The sequence below is a fragment of the Pongo abelii genome, chromosome 8, assembly GCF_028885655.2.
Source record: "Pongo abelii isolate AG06213 chromosome 8, NHGRI_mPonAbe1-v2.0_pri, whole genome shotgun sequence".
Lineage (NCBI taxonomy): Eukaryota > Metazoa > Chordata > Mammalia > Primates > Hominidae > Pongo > Pongo abelii.
In genome coordinates, this window is record NC_071993.2 from 65,085,871 (window position 1) to 65,102,652 (window position 16,782).

At 50.9% G+C, this 16,782-nt stretch overlaps 1 long non-coding RNA gene across 1 annotated transcript in view; it reads left to right on the forward strand.

The window, feature by feature from the left end:
* LOC129048255 (uncharacterized) overlaps nt 1-5,336 on the forward strand; it is a 40,758-nt gene extending 35,422 nt beyond the window's left edge. Inside the window, exons 4-5 of the long non-coding RNA XR_008510455.2 lie at nt 2,605-2,682; nt 3,847-5,336. This is a non-coding gene — a long non-coding RNA (uncharacterized LOC129048255). The remainder of the gene's footprint in view (nt 1-2,604; nt 2,683-3,846) is intronic.
* Nucleotides 5,337-16,782: the final 11,446 nt, after the last annotated feature.

Sequence of the window (16,782 nt, forward strand, 5' to 3'; positions counted from 1 at the left end):
TTCCCCAGCCCCTCCCTTTGGGAGGCCATGGATATTTTGTATTTATAATTTCTGTGTACAGTGGTGTGTGAGCTGCTATGGGCATTTTACATTTAGAATTTTCTCCAACTTTTCATAGAAAGGGGCTCCCAGGCCAGGCGCGGTGGCTCATGCCTGTAATTTCAGCACTCTGGGAGGCCAAGGCGGGTGGATCACGAGGTCAGGAGATTGAGACCATCCTGGTTAACACGGTGAAACCCTGTCTCTACTAATAATACAAAAAATTAGCCAGGCATGGTGGCAGGCGCCTGTAGTCCCAGCTACTTGGGAGGCTGAGACAGGAGAATGGCATGAACCCGGGAGACGGAGCTTGCAGTGAGCCGAGATCGTGCCACTGCACTCCAGCCTGGGCGACAGAGCGAGACTCCGTCTAAAAAAAAAAAAAAGAAGAAAGGGCCCCCCAAATTGTGCAAGTTTCAGAACCACAAAATCTGGATGTGCCCCCGAGGCCAGGCAGCTAAGAGATGCGTGCCTCCTCCATCCTGTTCTCCCCACCTCTGCAGTGGCCTTGGAAGTCAAAGCCACATAATGAAGGAGGGCAGCCTGCCTGGGCACGCCTTTATTTGAGTGAGGAGAGAGCATCCTGGGAAGGCCCTGCAATGTGGGGACTTATTTGTCACACAGCCTAACCTGTGATGCTGACCCATGCACAGAGGAGACTGAGACTTTTCCTTGGGGTTAGTGCAGGTGTTCCCCAGAGCTGCAGAGACTTGGATCTTCCTTCCCATAGAGACCAGGACCCTATGTACCCTGGTCTGTGGACTCCAAATTTGGTGCTTTGAGCTCAGGAGCCTTGGCCTAAGGCCAGGTGTCCCAGAAGCTTCAGGGAGAGCAACAGCGTTCCTCAAGGGACCTTCAGAATAAGGAGTTGAGGGCTGAGCTCACAGCCTGGAGACACAGGGTGTGGGCAGCTCTGGAAATATCTGAAGGTGTCTGGTGTCCTCAGAAATATCTGAGTACCCCCAGCCTGACACCCTCAAGGTTGTACTCACAGGTGCACATCAGAGGTCACTGCCTCAGGGGAATTTGTTTCTCCCAGCATAAATAGGAATTGGGAAATAGCCAAGCAGCCCTGGTTTCTGATGCAGCTGTTCCCCGGTGCAGCTCTAGAATACAGCTCAACTCCCTCCTGAGAGAGGGGAGAGGCTGCAGCTGAGCAGATCTGATGGACCTGGCTGGAGGGTGGTTACATCCTGGTGCTCACTCTGCCTGCTCTGGACTGCAGGGCAGCGGCTGCTGGGCTGGCAGGGGAGGGCGAGGCATTTGAATCAGACATGGAGAGTCAGACCTGGAAAGGCAGTGGGGCTTTCTTGCCTGTCACCTAAGGCAGCATCCTTAATAAGCAGGTCCTTGGACATGGACAGTCTGCATTCCTTTTTTTTTTCTTTTTTTTGAGACAGAGTCTCACTCCATCACCGAGGCTGAAGTGAAGTAGTGCAGTCTTGGCTCACTGCAACCTCCACCTCCTGGGTTCAAGTGATTCTCCTGCCTCAGCCTCCTGAGTAGCTGAGATTACAGGTGCACACCACTACACCCAGCTAATTTTTGTATTTTTAGTAGAGACAGGGTTTCATCATGCTGGCTAGGTTGGTCTTGAACTCCTGGGCTCAAGTAATCCACCCTCCTCAGCCTCCTAAAGTGCTGGGATTATGGCCGTGGGCCACCACGCCCGGCTTGTATTCATTTTTAAACAGCCAATTGAAACAACAGCGTGTGGACATATATACTTTCCTGATTGCATGGAAGCACATATGTGCTACTCACGTGTGCCATTTTATCTAAAATGGACATTATACCTATGCACTAAGGCGGAAGAATTAAATAAAAGCAATTGTATGCCATAGGCTAGCAGCAGGCTTTACCCAGAATTGGCATTTGACCTGCTATATATATCACAGTTACTGTTACAATTGCTCTTGCCTTTGTTGTAATTTTTTTGTATTGTTTTGTAGCTCTGATGCCACCCAGGTAAGGGCTTTGTGGTATTGGTAAGGTCTTTGGCCATGAGGGGCTCAGGGCCCTTCTGCTCTTGTCCTGGAGCCCAGTTTTCTTGCCTTGTGATGCTCTGGCCTGGGTTGTCTGCAGGCCTCATCTCTGTCTGAGCTGGTCCCCAACCGACCAGGCCAAACTGGTCAGCAGTGCTTGAGCTGGAATGGAGCTTGGTGTCCTGCAGCTTTGGGTGTCCTCTGAGGCTTCTAGGAGCTGAACTGTGTTCTGGTTTTGTCTGCTACTGCTGTGGTCCAGCACACCAGCCCTCCTGAGTGTGCAGAGCTGCACCAATAAACTCTGGCCCTGCAAAACAGCCTCTGCTCTCTCCTGCTGCTGGGGAGCAGCTTGGTAACCCCTGTAGCTTTAGGTAGGAAAGGCTGTTCCCAAGCTGGGTCTTGCCTAGAAGGCTCTCCTTAGTATCTTAGGTCAGGTTCACCAGAAACAGAGGCTGAAGCAGGGATTCCTGTACAAGTGGTGCACTGAGGAGAATTCTCCAGAGACAGTGAGAGAAGCAAGATAGGGGAGGGGAAAGAGCTAAGCAGAGATGCAAAGTGCAGCCTTCGTTTCATCCCACAGGGAGCTCAGGAGGGGGAATTGCACTGAAGATTTGTCCCATCGTGAAGCAAGAGCACTGGAACTTACACTCCACCATCAGTAAGTCATGGGCAGGGGGCTGACCTTTGGAGGGGTGGGCAAATTTCAGGCATCCTTGCACAAGACGGCTCCCCTTGGCTTGAGAAGGTGTAGTGTATACTGATGGCCGCACACCCCATCCTGCAACACCTGGGTGATGGATCCTCACGTCCAGGCAAGGGGCTCTGAGTGGGGCATCAGTCACATTGCCACACCCTTCATGGCCATTTCTTCTCTCCAATGATGACCTTATATTCTCCCCAGGTTCCATTCTATGTGGCTTAATAAACACAGGGTTATCTTGGCCTACTGTGTGCCAGGCCCCAGCGAGGGTCTGGGCAGGTTGAAGTATACACAAATAACAGGCTCATCTGGCAGGTCTGTTGGTGCTTCTTCAGAGGGCTTCCACATTCACCCGCATCTCATCCCTGGGGCGCTCTTCCTCCCTCTAAACCTGCCCAAGGCTAAGTTTACTAGAGCTGCATGTTGGTATGCATGTTGCATGCTCCAAAGTAGAGGAAGGCCAACCAGGAGAATGTGTTTTTTATTTTACAAAAACAGCTAGAAAGTACCACTTTCTTTGGGATGGGTGGGTGGAGGTGGAGGAAGGGTCTGCCTAACTTGCCTGCATGTTTTTCTCACTTCTGCACACTTTCTGAGCCAAGCAGAGGAGGCAGCACAGAGAAGCACTCTGTCTCCTGCCCTCCTTTCCGCCATCCTCTCCCTCCCTGTTGGGCTGTCTCAGCTGCAGCCCAGGCCTTGTAGCTACTGCTGGGGAAAACAGAAAACCACAGCTATGCAGCACCAAACAGGCCTGCATCATGTTTATGAAATGACAGAGTCCTGGGCCCTTCTCCAAAGAGGCTGGGGCTCCCTGCAGCAACTCAGACAGCTCTTCCACATCCAAGGTTGTGTTTAGGAGGCTGCAAGGCCCTTAGCAGTCATTGCTCCAAGTCTCTCATTTCAACAGGAGGCCCAGAGATGGGGAGGGAGTTGGGCAAGATCACACAGAGCACTGAGATCTGGTTAAGGCAAGTGTGAGGAAGGCCGAGGTTGAGGTTCCTGGGTGAGGGCAGGGGGAAGGGGCTCTCATTCAAGTTCAAGTTCATATTCACATGTGACTGCTCTTAGGTCCCACCTCCTCTGCTCCCTCATGTCTAATCAGCTGCTTCTTTTCGACCTAAGGGCCCTGTTACAGGAGAACAAAGAAGGAAGGCAGAGGAGATCGTGCTCCAGCCAGCAGGGAATCTCCATTTTTTTTCAGCCTCATACCTTGGAAAGTACAAAGGAGTGAGAGCTGGGACCACCAGCCAGAGGGTTCATGGAGGTAGTGGGAGGGGAAGACGGGTTCTGCATGGAGCCACTCCAGGGACTTTTCTTCTCTCTCACAGCCTGACAATCACCTCTAGCCGTTGCCAGTCCCATTCTCATCTGATGACCTCGTCTCCTGTTTTTGTACAATATCTAGGTGACCTTCTCTTCTTTCCATCTTCAAACGCTTGATCATTGATGCTCCCTTTTCTCTTCTCTCTCCTCCTGGGAAAAGAGAAGGACCAGTATCCCCCTTTCCCTTCCTCCTGTGCTGTCCCGACCCCTCTGAGACCTGGCTCTAGCAGTAAGTCCCTCTCTCTTCGGCAGCACCAGCCTCTGCCCATCCCTGCCCTCTGCATACAAAGCTCTCACATTGTCTGCACTTCAAGAAATTCTGTGGCAAACCCTGGCAAATCCCGCCACTTGTTTCCACTCTACTTAAATGGCTTTGAGGTCACCAGTGACCTATCTCATTTGACCCTATCGTGTATCTGATGTTGTACCCTTTCTCCCTGATCCCACTTTGGCAACTCTCCCACTCCCCTTTCTTGGATCAACTGTCTTGCTCCTCAGTCTTGATCAATGCCTCCTTCTCTCTCTTTAGCCTTGGCCCTTTTTGGCCAGGGAAATAAATGTGAAATACATAAAGCTTCATTTTATCTTATGATTACAGCTGTGTTGATGTTACCCAAGACCTAAAAGTCACACTCTCTAATTACACTTCCCTCCTGTGTTCTGGATCCTCTTGGACCAGTCCTTACTCTGGCTCCCCTCCTGGATGTCTCCCAGACTTCTAATTAGAATTACTGTTTCCTACATGAAGCTAATTATCTTTCTCACCAACCTCCTCCATCCTTGGGTGAAAGCATCACTTGGTTGCAAAAGTCAGAAATCTGAGTTTCATTCTTGTGGTAGGTAGAATAATGCCCCCAGGCCCCAGATATTGACATCCGAATCCCTGGGACTTTGCAGATGTGATCCAGTTTAGGATTTTGAGATGCAGAGATTATATGGGAGAGCCTGATGTCATCACAAGATTCTTATAAGAGGGAGGCAGGAGGGTTAGAGTGAGTAGTAGGAGATGCAACAGTGGAAGCAAGAGGTTGGGGTGATGTAGCCACAAGCCCAGGAGTGCTGACAGACACCAGAAGCTGGAAGGGACAAGGAATGGTTTCTCCTCTGGAGCCTCCAGAAAGAACCAGCCCTGCTGACACCTTGATTTTAGCCTTGGAAGACTCATTTTGGACTTCTGACCTCGAAAGTTGTAAGAGAATAAATTTACATATTTTAAACTGGTATGTTTGTGGTAATTTTTTAACAGAAGCCATAGGAAAGGAATATGATCCTGATGCTGTTTCTCCATCACTAGCTGCACTCATTTGGCCCCTAGTCCAATCAATTTTATCTCCAAAATAACTTTCAGGTTAGCTCCTCCTTTCTGCCTCAAGCCTATGTAATCATTATTTCTCCTAAGAGGTCCTGCAATGATCTTTTAACTGATCACCCTATTATTCCGTGCCATCCCTGTCACTGTGTCAGGAGTTAGGATCTGATCTGCATTTCATGAAAATGATAGTCCTCTCTCCACAACCTTGCAGGCTAAAGCAGGGAATTTAATTACTCAGGCTATGGGGAGCCCTGGAATGTGCCCTATGACCAGTCACTAGCCTCTCTCTCCTGCCCAGATCCCTACCTCACACCCTACCATTTAGGCACTTGGGGTAATGGCAGTGGGCACTTTGCCCATGTGGTTTCATCACCCTGAAATACTCTCCTGTGACTTCTACAAACCCTTCAAGAGTCTGCACCTTCTTTGGGCCTCAGCTTTCTCATCTGTACCATCAAGGGGCATATCCAGATGAACTCAAAGCTCTATGGAACTCCTCAGCCTGAATAATTGAACAGAGTAGATTTCATTCACCATCAGTGCTCAGAAGATGCCTCAAGAGGGCTTTTAGCCCATCCCTGTCTTGGGGATAGATGTGCTTAATGGGTTGTGTTTCCCAGTGATGCCATCTCAGAGTTAGTGGGGTATGCATACGTGTGCTGCATATGTGGCATGTGTTTGCATGTTTTAGGGGGAACAACAGAATTTTAAACAGTTTATTAAAGAGCCACTAACGGTGCCTTGGATATGAAATTTCTCCTGGAAAAAAAACTCTGTTTTGACGATTTAAGTGTTAATGATTCAAAACCATATGGATCACATTTCCCTCCTATCCACATGGTTTTTAAAGAGTATCAGAAAGACTGCTTAGGGCAAAATGCGTTTATGATTCTATCGATCTTGTAGCATTGCAAGGGCAGTTCAACAGACCAGAGAAAGAGGAGAGCCTGTGGGGCCAGGATGTGGGCCTTTCCCTGGGCCCTCTGCACGTAGTCTCCAAGGCAAGCAGCTCTTGGCGTCTGGGGAGAGTTTTCAGTACACAACTTGGTGGGAAAGGAATGCCGCATCCCGGTGGGATTTTTTGCAAAACCTCCAGAACTAATTTTAAAATGACTTAGGTTTTGGCAGACTGAAGAGGTGTTAACTCAAACCCGGGTGTATTTCAAGGGAAATGTAATTAGAAAAATGCTCTCCTAGTTAGCTGGGAGCCTGTGCCGAGCAATAAAATTCTTGTTGGAGAATTGTTTGGTGAGATTAAAAAACAAAAAAACAAAAAAACAAAAAAACAACGTGCTGCCATCAGGGTCAGTGTGCAGACATGCACATGGGCTTCCCACCTCCCTCCCCTGCCAGGCCCTGGCACCCACACTTAGGCACTTGGGGCTGCTGAGCCCAGCATAGAGTGAACACATGCAGGCACCATGGAAGGGGCTCCTGCCCGTAGGGACCAAGCCACCCTGAGCCAGTAATGAGAGTGGGGTGGAGTAGGGGGCCTGGCTGAGGGTGAGCATAGACTTGGATCAATTCAGATTCCTGGGCCTAACCCCTTTATGGTCCAATCAGATGACTCTGACAATTGGTCAGACTTAACCTATCTGGCCTAAGAGTGAAGTCTCGCCTCCCAGTTTGGCAATCCAGGCCACAATTCCTCTTGCTGGCTTCATCTTTCCATTCCCTCCTCCATGCTTCCGTTGCTAGTAGCCCTTCCCCAGACTCTCCATGGCCCCACTCCTCCCTTCCTAGCTCAGGTATCCCTCTGCCTGGGACACCAGGCTTGCTTTCTTCCCCAAAGAACAAGCCATCCCTCAAGAACACAGAAGAACTTCTGCTTCCTCTATGGAGAAGTCCCTAGAGGGGAGTTTGTCCCTCATTTCACAGTGGATACACATCTGTGACTGTAGCACTTCACATGGCCTCCCCATTGGGCCTGAATCTCGGCCCCAGCTTTGAGCTCCTATGGGGAAGGGATTTGTCCAAATCCTGTGTGCACTATGCCAGGGCCTAGCTTAGAACTTGACATGTGGTTAAGTACTCAACAAATGCGGAAGGAGTAGGGTTAACTTTGAGAATTGCTAGCACCATTTCTACCACTCATCCATTTGATCCATCCACTCGTGAATCCACCCATCCATTCACCTGTCCATCCACCCAACACCTATCCAGCCATATGCCATTCATCCATCCATTCTTTTATGGATCCATCTATCTATCCACCCATCCATCTTTCCATCCACCCAGGCATGCATGCATCTGTCCTTTTTACCATCATCTATCCATCCACTAAGTCACCCACACATCAGGCACTCATTCAACAGATAGGGTGCTTTTTCTGTAGTCATGTTGCATTAATACAAGGTGATCTTGGAGTATTTCAAACCCATAGACTACTAGCATAACAAACAACTATGGATGATCCACTGAGCTCTATCTTATCCTAATATTGTGCCATATCGATTTCAGATTTTTCTTTTCAAGAAATATAAAATACTATAGATAAGATTGTGGCCCCATATGTGGCCTCCACAATTCTAATCCTCTTCCTCCTTCTGCAGAGATGGTGGCTTTCTTCTTATGCATGTTTTTATTTTTTAACCATGTATTTTTGTGTTCATAAACAACATACAGTGTTGTTGTTCAGGTTTAAACTTTTATGTAAATGGTATTCCACTGTATATGTCACTTTAAGACTTGATGTATTTTGCTTATTCTGTGATCCCATTGCATGTTTTATATCTATCTCCATTAAGCTGTTGGCTTGCTGTGTGATCCTTTTTGTCTCTCCATTTGGGTTGCAAGCTCCCAGAGCACAGGTAGCTCATCCTACTCACTATTTCCCAAGCCTAGCATGGTCTTTGTTAGTTGCCTACATAGATAATGGACAGACCTTTACAAAGTGCCAACCCTGTACTAAGCCCCATAATCTGTGGTGGGCACCCAGATGTGAGTCAGACCCCGTCCTAGCTCCTGAGGAGTTGCAGATTAAAAGGCCTCTTTCAGGTAAACCTTTGTATCAAGGCAGGCTTTTTGAAGCTGTATTGCATTCACCCATTGATTCCCTCATTCATTCAGTCAGCAAATATTTCCTGAGCACCTTCTATGTGCCAGGCTCTGCTCACGCTGGGATGCAGCAAGGAGTCATAGGAATAAGTTTCTTGCCCTCAGTATTGTGGGAAGCAAGAGAGGCAACAAAGTGGGCACACAATGGCAGATGGGAACAACCTCCCTGCAGAGCACTGAAGGAGTCTGATGCCTTACTGGGTGGTGGATAAGGAACCTAGTGGGGCAGTTGGGCCTCTCTGAGGAGGGGACACTTTAATTTGAGATCTGAATGATGGAGACCAGGGGAAGATGACACAGAAGGGAGAGAATCTGGCCCACTGGAGGGAAGGAAGAGGGCTGTATGCCTAAATTGGGGAAGAGGGAGGCGTGGAGCCAAGCCAGCCGTTGGATTGTGCGTGGCTTTGTAAGGCAGGTAGGGGGCTTATGTTTTATTCCAGCCAGATAAGGATACTTCAGAGGGTTTAAAACAGACAAGTGATGGGATCCAATGACTCTTTGAAGTAATGGAAGGTGGGGGCCCCAGAGTTGCAGTTGGAAGGGAAGTTAGGCGCCTCTCACACAATCCAGATCCAGTGGCTGCCGCTTGGCCCTGGTTGCGGGCAGTGAGCTTAGAGAGAAGTGGCTTAGGGGTGTGTCTCCAGGGCAGAGTTGATAGGTCTTGCTGAAAGGATGGGTGTACGAGGGAGGGCAAGAGAGTGTTTGAGGATAACGTACAGGATCGTGACCTTGAGCCACTGGGTGGATGGCGGGAGTAGTGTTCACCGGGAGAGGAATTGGAGGTTTGGGTGGAAAGACAGAGTTATGCTTTGGTCTGGCTGTTTCTGAAATGCCTTATGGACAGCCAAATGGAGCTGCCAATCAAGTGATTCATCTTGGGGTCCCCAGAGAGGTCATAGCTGGAGCCACATCACTTTGGGCATCTGTCCTTGGAGCGAGGCTGATACCTGTTACTTGGCAGGTGCCTTGTCCTGCCCACTTGCCTGAGGGTGCCGCTCACAGCCCCTCTCTCATGTTCACTCTGTGCCTTCTGGGGGTTAGGCTGGGTAGGCATCAATGTGCCCATTTTATGGCTGGGGAGACAGAAGCTAAGGGAAGGCAGTCATTGGCCCAAGACCACACAGGCAGAGCCCAGGCCCCGCTCCTACTCCAGGGGTGGATTCTCTTTCCGCCTGCAGGCCACTTCTGCATAACTGGGTAAATGAGGGAAGCTTCAGTCTTCTCTGGATCTCTGTTTCTTCCTCTGTAAATTCCCTTTTTTGTTTTCATGATGCATCCAAGTTCAAAGTGGCTGAAAGATGCCAGAGCCAGGGCTATTCTGGCTGTTCTGGTGACCAGTGTTGGCCAAGGGCTGCAGTCACCCATTGGTGAGTGCACAAAATTGCTCCTCTCCTCCACGTTGTAAGGGAAGAAGTGAAGGATCTGAGTCATGAGGATAAGAGAAGGACCTCTGAAGGTCATAGCTCACAGCCATAAGTGCTTATAATGCTCTGGGCACGGTGCTAGGTACAACAAAGTGCTACAGACCTGGAGAGTGAGTACTGGAATCATATCCATTTCATGAAGAGGAAACGAGGCAGTCTTAGTGAAATCACTGGCTCAGCTTCACACAGTGAGGACGAGAGCTGGAATTCAGACCCAGGAGTTTGGAATACAAAGCCCACCCCTTAGCCACATCACTCCACAGTGGTGTTAAATCAACAAGTGATTGTTCATCTGTTTATGTTAGGGGTGGGGAAACTGAGGCCCTGCATGTGAGCGGTTTCCAGCAGGAGCACTTAGAAGCAAAAGGCTCAAGCAGTCAAAACCTTGGAGTTCCAGGAGATGCTGGGGACAAGGTTTCCTAGTATGGGCCTTTGCCTGCCTGTGTGTGATAAGCCCTTGACCATGTAAACAGCAGTGTCCTGGGGAAACAGGAAGGGCATACAGAGACCCTGGCATGCTGGCTGGCTGGGGGCAGATTAGCTAATGGCTGGGAAGGAGAGGCTCAATGTCTGGGCTGTGCTTCCCACCCAGGGGAAGCTGCTGACAGGGAATAGGAAGGCAGGGGCCTCTTCCAGGGGTGGGACAGGCCTGGCCCCTGGCTCCTCTGCCAATTGTGCAACTGGGGCAGGGCTGCCCTGCTTTTTGTTCCCAAAACTAGGGCTTATTTAAAGTGAAATCTTCCATTCCATGAACAAATATTGAGCACTTACTATGTGCCAGATGAGGGACAGCTGCAGATAGGATCCCCCTCCCCCCAGCCTATTGTTTAGTGAGGGTGCTGCCCTCTCCCGGGGATGGGGACATAGCGCATTAGGGGGCACCTCTTGGCGGGAGCCCTGGAGGAAATGATTTTCAATGAACCCTAAAATGTGAGTGGGCAGAGGGAATAGCCACACCCAGGCTCAGAGCCTGGTAGGCATGACATTTTTAAGGTGGGAAGGAACTTGATTGGTTTGGCTTTTTGTTTTCAGGTAAAATTCACATAACGTAAACCATTTTTAAATGTACAATTGAGTGGCAATTCATACAGCCACAGTGTTGTGCAACCGTTACCCTGTCTAGTTCCACTGCCTGCTTCTCACCCAGACCTCGGTGGTTTCCTGCTCCGAATGCTGGGATTCCACCATTCCAACAGCAGAGGCAGGTTTGGCTGTGTCATCATGACACACCCTTTGCTCACATAAAATGATATCATATTCACAAAAACCATTTGGAGGTAGATATGATTTTCCCATTCTACAGGTGGGGATACTGAAGAAAACTGGAGAGATTTGCCTAAAGTCACACAGTCGTGGGCATAGCCAGCCTTGGCATGCAGGCGTCAGAGGCTCATGCCTCAGGCACTGCGGCTCCCAAATATAGGTCTTCAGACCAGCTGGGCACCTGGTCAATAATTTAGACTTGGGTCTGGGGCCTAGACATCTGGATTTCTTGTAAGGCCTCCACTCCCTGCCCAGGACAGGGAGGTACCTTGCCCCAGGCCTTGCCTGACTCAGGTCTCAGGCACAGGGTTCTGGGGACACAGCCAGCCTCAAGGTGAGACTTTTCAGGGGAGGCAGCTGGTGCACTGGCAGCTTGAGGGTGATGGGCATGTGGGGGTGGCAGGCAGGGCAAGTGGAGCTGGAAATCTGGCCCAGTCAGTCCCAGGACAGAGGCTTCTCATCAGCATGCCCGGGCGTTGGCCCTGCTGACAAATGGGCCACGACTTCTCTCGTGAATTTGCGGAGTGGCGTGTAATAATAAAACGCTCCTTAAAGCTGGGACGTGGCAGGAGTGACTGCTTTTCCAGGTCCTAATAAGGATCATTAACTGCATAGGAAAGGTTTTATAAACATTTGTTAAGCTCCCTGAGCTAACTGTGCCCATGGCCTGCAGCTCCCTGAGATGTCACGGCCAGCTGGAGCCAGCTGGAAGGGTAGAGACACGGGACCTCAGATCTTGCTGCTCCAGATCTCAGAGGTTCCCCCACTCCCAGGCTTCTGCCCCTTGGCTGCGGCGTGATGGGGCATCTTGGAGTCCAGAAGCCCTGGGATAATATGTGTCCCAGGAATGAAGTGCTGGAGAGATAGCGGACTCCGCCGCTTCCTCTTTGAGCCTCAAGCTCCTCACCTGTAAGGTAGAGATCATAGGTACTCCCATGCTGCTGGGGGGAGATTTGGTGAAATAAAATCCATGGGTGTGAGCTTCCAGGGTCCCTTTTCTCCACCTTCCCTCCTTTCCCCCTGCCTTCTCCCCTCTCTGCAGAAGCTAGCGGTTCTCCCCTAGAAGCTCAAGAAGAAGGAGGGGTTGGGGCTACAGGGATCCAGAGAGAAGGGGGGATGGAGGCACCGCCTTGGTGTGGGGACAAGGCCCGGGCCACATGCCATGCCTGAGAGAGGAGCCAGGCGTCAGCATCCTGCTCCCGTTGAACCATCCGTTTTGTTTCCTATTCTGCCCTGTGCTGTCGTCACTTCCCAGTACTCCCCAGCGTTCAGGAAAATTCTGTTCTACATTCTGATGTGGCCTCTGTGGCCTTCTGGGCAAATGGAAGAGGGTGCGCCTGACAGGGCTAGGGGAGGGGTGAGGACAGCAGCAGCTGTTGTTGCAGTAAGCTTGGAGCCAGGTGACAAGGACAGCAGGATTCAGGCAGCACGGACTGGTCCAGGGCAGTGGGGACTTCTCCCCATGGTAGGGCAGCCAGGTCAGCATGAGGACTTTGTGGGCCTTGGTCCTGGCCTTGAGGGCAGGGTAAGTGGGAGAGGAGGAGGCCAAGGGCTGGCAGGGCCCAACCTCTCTCCCACCAACAGGACACTCAGCAGCCCTAGGCGCCCTGGCCTTGCCTGGACTCTTCCTTGATTTGGGGAATCCTGTTCCTGTCTGGTTTCCCAGAGCCCTGGGGGCTGCACCACAGTTGGCTGGTTCTCAGGGTCCTTCTTTTCCCTGCCCCACCCCTCTCTGGTCCATCAGCTCCAGGAGCTCAGTTCCCATGTCTCTCCATTCCTGGGAAGACTCAATTATGAGACCACAAGCAATGCTGGCCGGCATATTCAAACACACATGTGCAACCCGACTACCCCAGCCCAAGCAAGGACCACTGGGGAGGAAGGGTAAGACAGGGCAGGGGAGCTGGGGTGGTGGGGGAGGTGAGGGTGCTGAGATGGGTCCGTGAGCTGGGAATGTTTGGAGAGGAAAAATGTGATCAGGAGTGACCAGTGAAGCTGCTGCTGGGGGAAGGGGTGTGTGCATGTCCTTCTGCCAAGAATTGGTGCTCCTTCTCCAGCTGGGAGCTCCTAGCCTCCGCCTAAGCCTCAGGTCAGCTGACTCCATGCCTGAGATCTCTTTGTCCAGACTCAGTTAGGAACCCTTCCTACCTGCTAGCACCTTGAAGCTGCCTCCTGCTACCACTTGTAACAGTGCATTCACATGACCTGTTCGTGTTCCTGTGTCTGCCCCTTACTCCTCATGCCCAGAGCGGGGCCTTGTTCATCCTTGTTGCATCAGTATCCGGCTCAGGTGCTGGAATGTGGAAAGGAGCCAATACAATCTGACAGATGACTAAATGATGGATGGAGCTCAGGCACACCCGGAGTGGGCGAAGGTGCTTGGTGAGGATGGAATTTGCTGCAGTGACCAAATGCCGAGCCACAGCAGAACCTGACTCCAGCATGCTCCACACCTCCAGAGCCCATCAGGATCACAAGGATGGTCCCACTTGCTTCTTCTGCCGTGGGGTCCTGGGATGTGTTTTACTAGCCTGGCTGGGGGCTGCTGCTCAGGACTTGGTCTGTTTCTTCCAGTGAGCGCTAAGAATTTAGGGGGTGACTCTATGACATGGTCTCACAAAGAGAGGGGCCACTATCATTTGAGAACTTCAAAGCCAGGGCTCATGGGGCAGATGGGAAAACTGAGGCCCAGAGAGGGGCCAGGGCTGGCCAGGCTCACGGAATGGATGGGGTGGAGCTGGGAGTGAGCCTCACCTCATTGGCTGGGAAGCGAAGCCTGGTCTTGTGGCTGGAAAAAAGTCACAGCAGTGATGTCATGAAGGAAGGGAAGGGTGGGACTGAGATGGCACACACTACACAACTATACAGTGACACAACGACACAGTGCTGCGGGCTCTTGTGACGATACCACTAGCTGCCTCACTCAGTTCAACGTATGTCGTGGGTCCCTCTTTGTCAGCCAAGCACACTCAACCTCAGGTGTCTCTTATGAAGCCAGAAGGAAGGGCAGGAACAAATGAGAAGATTCCCTTTTAAAATGAGAAGGAGAAAGAATTCCTCCAGGCTCTTCAGCAGCCTCCCCTTCCTGTAAGGGAAACTATGAATTGGAGATGTTTTCTGTTGCGGAGCTTCCTTGCCGCTCAGTTGGCTGTTTATCTAGCCCCTTGCGGGTGCTGTGAATTTACAGCTTGGCCTCTCTGGAAGTAGCTTCCGGGGGAAAGATGGTGGAATTTTATTCTTGCTAATTTAAAACAATAATAATTGTTCACGCGTTAGGAAGCATTCCTATTAAATCAATCCAATCTTTTGGAACAACTGGAATTGAATGCAGCCAAGTTTCCAGATTGGGCCCCTGTTGGCTTTGTGATAGTCATTTGTTCATCTAGCCTTTGGCTTGAGCAAGCAATGGCTGACTCGGCCCATGGGCCACCCCCACTAAGCACAGCGCATGGGAAAGGGACAGTGTCAAAGAATGGCAAGGGTGACCCCTAGATATGGGTATGATCATTCTCCTGGGGAACAGGAGAACAGGCGAGTAAATTGCAGTGACATAAGCTGCGGTTCTGGGACCAACAGGACTCACCCAGTGAGCAGATACCTGGTGGTGCCTTTCACCAACATCAAGAATCCCAAACGGAGGATGAGTTCTGGGAGGAGTTGGGGTTCTGTTTGGACACATCGGTCTGTGTTCAGCTTGTGGTGAACATGGGTGAACATGATTAAACCAAGTCCAAGGCGGGGTGGAAACTGAGGCCTGGATCAAATGAAGGTGAGGTGGAGGGGGTGGTTACTCAGAGAAGTCAGGAGCAGGCCCAACCCCAAATCAGTCTGCAAGGGGAGAGGAGAATGGGGTTGGACCTCCATCTCCAGTTCTCCAAGGAGTCTGGCGGACACCATGAGAACAGCTATGCAGCCAGAGCTGCGGGGAGGTCAAGGAACCAGACTGAGCTCTAGGCTGCAAGTCTGTGCTGAGAGCTGGCCTTTATTGTGGCTCCTCACACACACTGTGGGGCACAGCAGATGCCCACATGATACTGGCACCTTGCAGGTCTGTATTAGAGGAGGCTCACTCATGGGGCCCATGGACCATCCAGGAGGAGATGTCTGGGGGGCAACTGGACAGAGCAATCTGCATGCTAGAAGAAGGTGGGCGCTAGCAGAAAGGAAGTCTCTGCACTGTCCTCGGAGCTGCTTCTGGATGGGTGGTGCCTTTGGATCACTCTCTGGGGTGGGCATGGCAGAGCAGGAGAGACTGGCTTGGGGACCTGGAGCTGGAGGCCTCCGTGGCAGCAGGGCCGTATGTTCCTGTTAGCCAGGATGGTCCTGGGCTGTGCCCGTGGCCTGAGTGAACGTGGCTAGCATCCCCTTTCAATCCCAAAGAACTGGTTTGGACAAAAAATAATTTTGTTTATGTTATGCCATCTAAAACAAATTTGCCATTCTGTGGGCCACCCATGAGCCTGCCAACAAGGCTCTGCCCCAAAGAACCTCTCTGCCTCATTTCCTGGTGCCAACCTTTATTAGCTTGGTGGCCTCTGTGTTTTTCAGCTCCATCTTTTTCTTTCATGTTGCAAAATGGTCATCACAGAAATCACATGGGTGTCTGTTTCCCAAAGTAGCTGTGATACCGATAACGATCTTTGTAAGTGCTCAGGGAGTCTACAGGAGACCCTGATCTCTCTCTGTCTGTTTCCATCTGTCTTTGTCTCTCTGTTTCTGTCTATCTGTCTCCTCTGTCTCTCTCTCTCTCTTCTCCAGAAGTCTGGCTGCCGTGCCTTTGAGGCTAGGAAAGCTACACCGACTCTTCTGGGGCTGAGAGCACTGTGACTTCCCTTTCTCTTTTCTTCCCCCTTTCCTCTTCATCCTGAGGACTCCTGAAGGACTCATTTTCAGGAGCCTGGGCAGTGAGTACAGATGAAGAGGGCTCCAGAGGAGAAAGGGGCGGCCATCACACTGCACCCTGTGAGGATGTTTTCTTCAGTTTTGGAAGCTCCAGACCTAGATCTGACAAAAAACAGCAACGTCTCCGAGGAGAGAGAGGCAGGCTGTTTGGAAGGAGGGAGGTGGGAATCCCGCTTCTCTGGGTGTTCAGACCCCGTGGGAGGGTTGCGTTTACTCAGGATGATCATGAGGCTTGGGTACATATCCAACTCAGTGTGTTGAAGAAACAGGGTATTCTGCCTAGAGAAGTCTTAGAGGTCAAGGATTCACCACTCTTACAAGAAAGGATGCAGTCTCCTTTCTGGAATTGATGCCCAGTGAACCATGTTGCCTGAAGAGGTAGTGAGTTCCCCGTCCCTGGAGGAATGGGAGCAGGGATTGCCTAACTACTTGGTGGAGATGCTGCAGAGGTAAGAAAATATGTGCTGAGGTTGGACGGTTGACATCCAGAGTTCCTCCCAGGCCTGGGCTTCTACGACTCTCCCAACACCAGCCTCTGTTTCTAGCAGCCAGCTGCCTTCCGGATGAGTCAAAAGCCCGCCCCATGCTGGCTTTCTCACTGGGTGGGGCTCCTTCCCCTCCTGTGGTCCAGGGTCACTGCTTTCATGGCCTCTGGGGTTGCCTCTTGCAGCCATCCCTCTTCTGGAGTCAAAAACTGAATAAATTGGTTAAACAAGGAAAAGGGGAAAAATACACACGCACACACACAAAGACTGGGAGATTTAGTCTGGAACGAGA